The sequence below is a fragment of the Alosa sapidissima genome, chromosome 23 (assembly GCF_018492685.1).
Source record: "Alosa sapidissima isolate fAloSap1 chromosome 23, fAloSap1.pri, whole genome shotgun sequence".
Lineage (NCBI taxonomy): Eukaryota > Metazoa > Chordata > Actinopteri > Clupeiformes > Clupeidae > Alosa > Alosa sapidissima.
In genome coordinates, this window is record NC_055979.1 from 25,005,251 (window position 1) to 25,013,047 (window position 7,797).

Sequence of the window (7,797 nt, forward strand, 5' to 3'; positions counted from 1 at the left end):
ACCATTCCCTTAGACCCAGAAGCCATCCCCAGGCTAATTTCCCTCGGCTGACTGGTGCCTTGTTGGTCAATACTAATGCTCTTGTCCAGAGCTGAGGTGCTTTGGGGTTTTGCATCGATTTCCTTTGTGGTTTGGTTCTGCTTTGAGCTCGGGCACAGCAGCTTTGTTTTGAGTTGACTGATTGGACACCATCGCATTTGGACAGATCGATGATCACTATTTATTCTGCTGCTGTTGCTGCGTCATATTTATTGGGTCTCCCCTAACATTAGCAGACTTGTGCATCACTTTTCTGTTGCAGGACCGAGAGGTGTGTGTGTGTGTGTGTGTGTGCGCGCGCTTGTGCGTGTTGCCGGAGGGCAAGCTGAAAGACTTTCAGACTAGGTCTAGAGGAGACTCTAAAGAGCTGTTCTAGTACTTCTCCTTGTTTTACCGGCACACTGGCGCATCTTAGATGGTAATCTAACTCACTTTGGCAGTCTAGCTTCAGGATATATTGACAGAATGTCCCATCTGATTACACTCACACAGGAAAAGTATCGGACACATTCTGGAGTGCACAGAGCAGTGCATTTCAAAATAAGATGGATGAAGTAGGTTGCGTGTTTTAGTTTTAGTGGCACAGACAGTGAGGTTGTGAGGCTGAACGGGCAGCGTGAGGCTGAATTGTAGGTAGTTAGGGTTAGTTTATTTTTCCCTGTGGGGAAATTTATTTTCACAGATCTGTACAAATAGCACCATCCCATCATAAACACATTATTCATCATCACACAACAGTAGGCTTAGCCCATGCTTCACCTTGAGTAGAACCTTGGCTTGAACATAAAAAAAACTTCCACACAACACATAGCACAGACTTAAACACATTAACCACATAGAAGAGTAGCTGTGTATGCTAAGTTGCAGGCCTGCACTGAGTAAGGCTGAATGCTAGCTGTGTATGAATGAAAGCTGGAGACCCAGCAGGCCTATACTGAGTAAGGCTTAATGCTAGCTGTTTATGAATGCTAAGTTGGAGGCCCAGCAGGCCTGCACTGAGTAAGGCTGAATGCTAGCTGTGTATGAATGCTAAGTTGGAGGCCCAGCAGGCCTGCACTGAGTAAGGCTGAATGCTAGCTGTGTATGAATGCTAAGTTGGAGGCCCAGCAGGCCTGCACTGAGTAAGGCTGAATGCTAGCTGTGTATGAATGCTAAGTTGGAGGCCCAGCAGGCCTGCACTGAGTAAGGCTGAATGCTAGCTTGTATGAATGCTAACCTGCACGGCCCCTGACAGTGCTGACTCATTCTCGGGCATGTTTCACCCACTCTGCACATTATGATGGGCCCAAGGCCAGTTAATCAATAACCCCTCTGTCCCGATAGCAGCCACAGCCTGCTTTGATCTTGCTTTTCTTCCCAGTCTTCTTCTGTGTCCATAAAGGCTGCACTGTGACTCTGTGGTAAGTTGGTGCTTTGTCCAATATGACCTACTTAATAATGTGAGACTTTGTCGTCTCTGTTATCTGTCACCCCTATCGCTCTGCTGTGCAGTTTTGCTATGAACTCCCATCTTTGTTTCTGCACTTGAGTTAATGACGGGGGGTTTCCTATGATCTCACTTCCTCCAGCTCAGTCGGAGGGGGCTTCACGCTGCTCGGTGTGCCGTCTGCACAGGAAGTCGGAACTCTGTCTTCCGCTCGGGGGAGTAGCTTCCACGGGAAATGGGGCACACGGGCGGACACACCTGTCCTGGACTCGGCAGAGCTGTAACGAGCCTGGCCTCGGCATGGATGCTAATGACCGTTAGGACTGCAACAGTCAGTCGATTAATTGTCAAGTATTTGGTAATCAGTTAATCGGTGTGTGTCATTCTTTCTAAGGAAATATCTAACTTCTGATCGTAGTTCCTGAAACTTGAATATTTTGAGAATATTTTGATCTTTACTTTTCATGTGGAGTCACACACACACATATCTCTCACTTTTCATGTGGAGTCACACGCACACATATCTCTCATCCCTCCCTAGAGGGAGGTCACTGGGGAGAGCTAGCTGCTAATATCGTTAGCGGTTATGTTGTTGTTCTCTGATTCCCCACTGCTCTTTGCTCATGTGCACAAGCCATCAGTGTGCAGCACTGCGACAGACGGCCAGAGAGTAGCACAGAGGTGTGTACCTGCGCTCCGGTCCTCTTCAAAGGACATCCAGCTCCTGACAAACAGCTCGGATGATGGATGATGGAGCTAAAATGGCTGCCTGAGTATACCTCTGGACTTTGGCCATGTTGGTTTGCTTTGTCTGTGTGTGTGGCCATGTTGGTTTGCTTTGTCTGTGTGTGTGTGTGTGTGTGTTGTGTGTGTGTGTTTGTTTGGACTGGTGGGGCAAATGGTAAGGTTGCAAACACAGAGCTTTAATCTGTTTTGTTTAAAGTGTTTTGTTATCGTGCCAGAGCTCATCGAACAGGGTTTGCCGTAACTGCCATGCCCAGCCCTGTGTCTGATATCACTCACTAGCCACTGTTGTGCTGCTATAATGTCAGAATCCAGACTGGTATGTTCAGAATGCTTGCCTCCTCTGTGTGTGTGTGTGTGTGTGTGTGTGTGTGTGTGTGTCTGTGTCTGAGAGAAAAAGAATCTATGGCCTGAGGGACAAAAAAAAAAAAGACATGTGTGAGTGTGGTGCAGATCATATTCCATCTTTATTAATGGTATAGACACTAAAGAAGAACAACATTAGCAGATAGCTCCCCCACCACTGAGGCCAGTCATCATGACTTAACATAATACTCCATGTGCCATAGCACATGAGTCATGGAACACCAGACACCAGAAACGGCTATTTTGTTTTGGTCAGTAGCCACCAGAAATGGCTATTTTGTTTTGGTCAGTAGCCGCGCTCGGGTTGAATACCAGAAACGGCTATTTTGTTTTGGTCAGTAGATGTGCTCGGGTTGAACACCAGAAACGGCTGTTTTGTTTTGGTCAGTAGCGGTGCTCGGGTTGAATACCAGAAACGGCTGTTTTGTTTTGGTCAGTAGTTTTGGTCAGTAGCCATGCTCTGGTTGAATACAGAAACGTCTGTTTTGTTTTGGTCAGTAGTTTTGGTCAGTAGCCGCGCTCGGGTTGAATACGCTGCTTTTGCTCTTTATGCTGCTCTCCGCTGATGACCAACACCAATACTGAGGAAATCAGACCCTGCTGTCCATGGCTTACCCTGATAGCGTTTAAAAGATACATTTCGTCCAGTTCATCAAACAAGTGTACACATTGATTATGATGGCTACTTTTTTTACATTGTGTGCATCCTATGTATTTCCGATGGAAAAAAACAACACACATGCACACAGTCACGCTGAGGCAGCTAGTTTGTGTCTATTTATAGATGCTGAATAATCGGCTCATTTTTACTGGAGAACTCATGAAATACTTGTGGGTGAGGAGCTTGTGCAATGTAACTCCAGGAATGACATGATGCCATGTTGTACATCATCACATTGGGATCAAAACCAGAGCTCTGTGATCTCTACGCCCACACTCATTCTCTCTCTCTCTCTCTCCGCGCTCTCTCTCTTGCCCCCCCCCCCCAACACACACACACACACACAACACACACTGAGGAACACATACCACTGACCAGTGAGTGGGGTCATCATAATACCACATGTTGTCTTGTGGACTCGCAGTGTACACAGTTGTTCCTGGTATTTCCACACACACTCATGCGCACCACACACACACACATACCTCTCCAGTTTCTGCACCAGCAGTTTTGGATGTGTGATTCACTCAGGCGAGTTAGATCTCCCTCTCTCTTTCTCCATTCATGTTGTTGTGATTTGGCTGAGTCATTAGTCTGAATCAGAGCAGTCGAATGCCATTCGTGTGGACATTATTAACTGGAGTGGTGAGTGTTCTGGCCCGGTGACGCGTCCACTCAGTGACACACCGCTAGTGGCCAGCTCAGCACTTTGATGTTCTTCCAATCAGTCCAAATGTCTGTTTTCTAGGTTGGCTAAAAATAGGCACTTTTTAGATGGGAGTCCTGTTCTCTTTTTTTCTATCTTTTTCTCTCTCTCTCTCTCTCTCTCTCTCTCTCTCTCTCTCTCTCTGTCACACACAGACACACACAGAAAGAACACACCTGCTTTTGTTTACCGTGGTGATGACCTAGCGTGCAGTGCCATTGGGGCTAACTGGTTATCTCAGGCTGGTGCCCAGTTGTTCAGACAGGCACCCTTGCGTGTGTGTGTTTTGGAATGCCTGACCCCCCCCTCCCACACACTGACCCAACCCCCCTACCCCATAATGTCTGCTCAGGTTCATGTTCATCATCACTCATTCTTCATCACTCTCTCTCTCTCTCTCTCTCATCTCTCTCTCTCCTCTCTCTCTCCAGAAATCCTGACGTGTGGGTGAGTGTGAGCGAGAGGGTGTGTGAGACGCTGGCAGAAGCACCCGCACCAGAACCAAAGGTGAGTCCTCGTTTAATCACACTCCCTTACCCACAATCCCCTGCTGTGTGTCTGTTTCGCCCGTGAACCAGTTCTCCTGTTCTAATATTAGAAGAAATGATCTCTGCCTCGCACAAATTTAAGCTGTGTGTGTGAGAGGGTGAGAGTATGTGTATGGTCACTGGTGTGTCGTTGTGCAATCTCATCATGTTATGCTGCTTAAACATTCCAAAAAATGAAAGATGAGTATTTTGAGTGCCATGGCAACAGCCTCTGCAGCATATCTGTTCTGTTTCCTTGGTTTCCAGGCCAGAGAGAGAGAGAGAGTGAGAGAGAGAGAGAGAGAGAGAGAGAAGGAGGGAGAGAGAGAGAGAGAGAGAGGGAGAGAGAGAGAGAGAGAGAGAGAGAGAGAGAGAGAGAGAGAGAGAGAGAAAAAAAAGAGAGAGAGCGAGATGAGAGAGAGAGAGAAAAAAGAGAGAGAGCGAGGGAGTGAGTGAACGAAGGCGTTGGAGAAGATACAGGGATGAGAGTAGTAGCTTTAGGTCCTTAAGAGTGAGAGGAGAGGAGAGGAGAGGGGAGTCAAGAACACTGTCAGAAGGCTTTTTGGCTAGAGATGGAGAGAGAGCGATGGAGAGAGAGACAGATGGAGAGGGAGAGAGATAGAGAGAGAGAGAGATAGAGAGAGGTTGAGAGTAGAGTCAGCAAGTTTTGGTGGCCCTGTGCCAACCCTGTGCCAGCCCTAAGTGAAGTCTTGTGAGCCAGTGTGCTCGTCTGTGACGTTGGAAAGATTGTCCTCGGAAAGGTCGGAGCGCGGGTGAGGGCGAGTGCTCAAACTCAATCATGCAAGTGAGAATGGCCGTCGCACAAGTGGTAAAACACTGCATGACCTTTTAGTCCAGAGACCCGATAGCCGTCCGCCGCAGCCAGAGGATGCCAGTAAGGGCTGATGGGTGGCCACTGCTTAAGGCGTGGCCGTGGATAGGTTACCGGCTACGCTAGACAGAGATGACTCACGACACTATACGACCAATGCAGTAATATATACAGTAATTTTCATCTTAATCAGTGACATCCTGCGTTTATGTGATTGCTGTTGTATGGTTTGATACATGTCTCATGGACTGACAGCAAAGAGTATAGAAGTAACTTCTATGCTCTTTGCTGACAGACAGACTGAGTGATGGTTAGCCGTTAGCCGTGGCTGTCTGACAAGTTGAGCTAGTCACTCACTCCTCCGCACTTCTCCCCTGAGGTCACAGGGTCATTTGCCTACCGAGTGGAAGAACCAGTTCTCTGAGTGTGTTCAATCTCTCTCTCTCACACACACACACACACACACTAACAGCAGAAAAAGTAATTAAAAGTATATAATATAAAAACACAACTAAGCAATAAGGACAGTAGAAGATATCTTCTACTGTCCTTATTGCTTAGTTGTGTTTTTATATTATATACTTTTATCTTCTATCTATCTATCTATCTATCTATCTATCTATCTATCCGCGCATGTGCACAGGGACACTGTTTTATATAGCTTACAAGTGCTCTTTAAGAAGATGACATTTCTTGCTACTGGATGAGGTGAGGCAAGAGTGTCTTATTTTGCTCCTGGGGCCTTTACACACACACACACCACACACAAACACACACACACACACACACACACACACAGTTAGACACAGTTAGACAAGTATTCAGCATTAGCTCAGTGAGATCAGTTAGCCATGCTCTAGTGAGTCCCAAGCTCTGAGATGTAGTGGGGTCACATAGTGCGTGAGCGAGCGAGTGAGACAGAGACAGTGTCCACTGGAGGATACCACCTGGATAGAACAGGGGGGACTAATGGGAGAGAGACGGTGTCCACTGGAGGATACCACCTGGATAGAACAGGGGGGACTAATGGGAGAGAGACGGTGTCCACTGGAGGATACCACCTGGATAGAACAGGGGGGACTAATGGGAGAGAGACGGTGTCCACTGGAGGATACCACCTGGATAGAACAGGAGGGGGTCATCAGGCTTGATTTCTCATTTGGACTCATGCCCTGACATCGCATACCAGAACTCTCTCCCTCATACTCAGCAATTTTGAGTGTGTGTGTGTGTCTGTTTTTGTGTGTGTGTGTGTGTGTGTGTCGAGTGGACGGGGAAGGGGTTGTCTTTTGCTGCTGGTGGTTTGTAATGGAAGAGAAGAAAGAGCTCATCAAACTCTCTCTATCCCCTGCTTTCTCACTCTCTCTCACACTCTGTGTGTGTGTGTGTGTGTGTGTGTGTGTGTGTAGATAGATGGTTGTGTGAGTATGACAGGAGGAGGAGATGAGGTCATTTAGATTGCATGTGGAAATGAGCAAACGGAAGTGATAGGATGTTTTCAGATGGATACACAGTGTTGGGAGCAGAGGGAAAACGACCACACAGAGACGAGAAGGATGTGGCAGCACACTTCCTCTTTTTGGGGTCAGTGTTACGGTCCTGCTCAGTTCCATGTGGTTGACCTTCCCCCCCCAAGCTGACAGACCCCACTCAACTTGAACCTGTGTGCACCTGCCACTAATTAGACTGTTGAAACAGAGCCCTATTCAGCGGTAACCACCTTCAGGACGTGTTACACGACCCAAAACAAAAAGGCGTCAGTTTAATGCCCCCCCCACCCCCACCGACACCACACAGTCCTGTTGAGTGTGGACTGTGAGGACTGGCACCTGCAGAAGTCAGTGACCGGCTGGTTCTGGCACCACCAGCAGTCAAGTGACCAGCTGGTTCTGCCTGCTACAACAGCATTTTGTGGATGTGGGGGGGACGTCCTGTGTCACTGTGTCACTGTGGCCGGTGAGTGAGAGCGAGAAGCCGAAGGCGGGAGCGTGCGGCCCTCGGTCAGCTATATTTAACACCAGAGCCCGTTAGTAATGATTCAGTGCAGGAGGGCGGAACAGAAAGTGATCTGTGTGGACGAGAGCAGCACCGAGTCCCCCACAGACTAGAATGAGCTCGGCCCAGCCAGCTGAAAACCCAGACGAGCGCACGAGAGCTTGAAACACATGGCTCCGATCAATATACTGCGTTGTGTGATGTTATTGCAGGAAGTATCGGGTGTGAAAGTACATTTTGAACTCTGTGTGTGTGTGCCCCACCTTTTTAAGACACACACAAGTGCAGTCACACACCTCTTTTGCCCTCCGAGTGGGACACGCCCTACTAAGCTGTATTTTGAACTGCTGTCAAAGGAGCTCTTTCATTGCTAGTTGGCGGCCACAGTATATGTCTACTGTACAGTCTACAACCTTCAGGTTCAAGACTAAGTGTGTGTGTGTGTGTGCGCGCATTTTCAGGAACAAACACACACAAGTAAAATCTGTCTGTCACCGCAGC

The 7,797-nt window shown here is 47.9% G+C and overlaps 1 protein-coding gene across 7 annotated transcripts in view; it reads left to right on the forward strand.

The window, feature by feature from the left end:
• Positions 1–7,797, forward strand: part of raph1b (Ras association (RalGDS/AF-6) and pleckstrin homology domains 1b) — a 60,149-nt gene that overhangs the window by 14,523 nt on the left and 37,829 nt on the right. For all 7 annotated transcript variants that reach the window (XM_042079918.1, XM_042079919.1, XM_042079920.1 and 4 more), the window contains exon 2: positions 4,374–4,449. The gene's annotated coding sequence lies outside the window, so the exon portion shown is untranslated. The remainder of the gene's footprint in view (positions 1–4,373; positions 4,450–7,797) is intronic.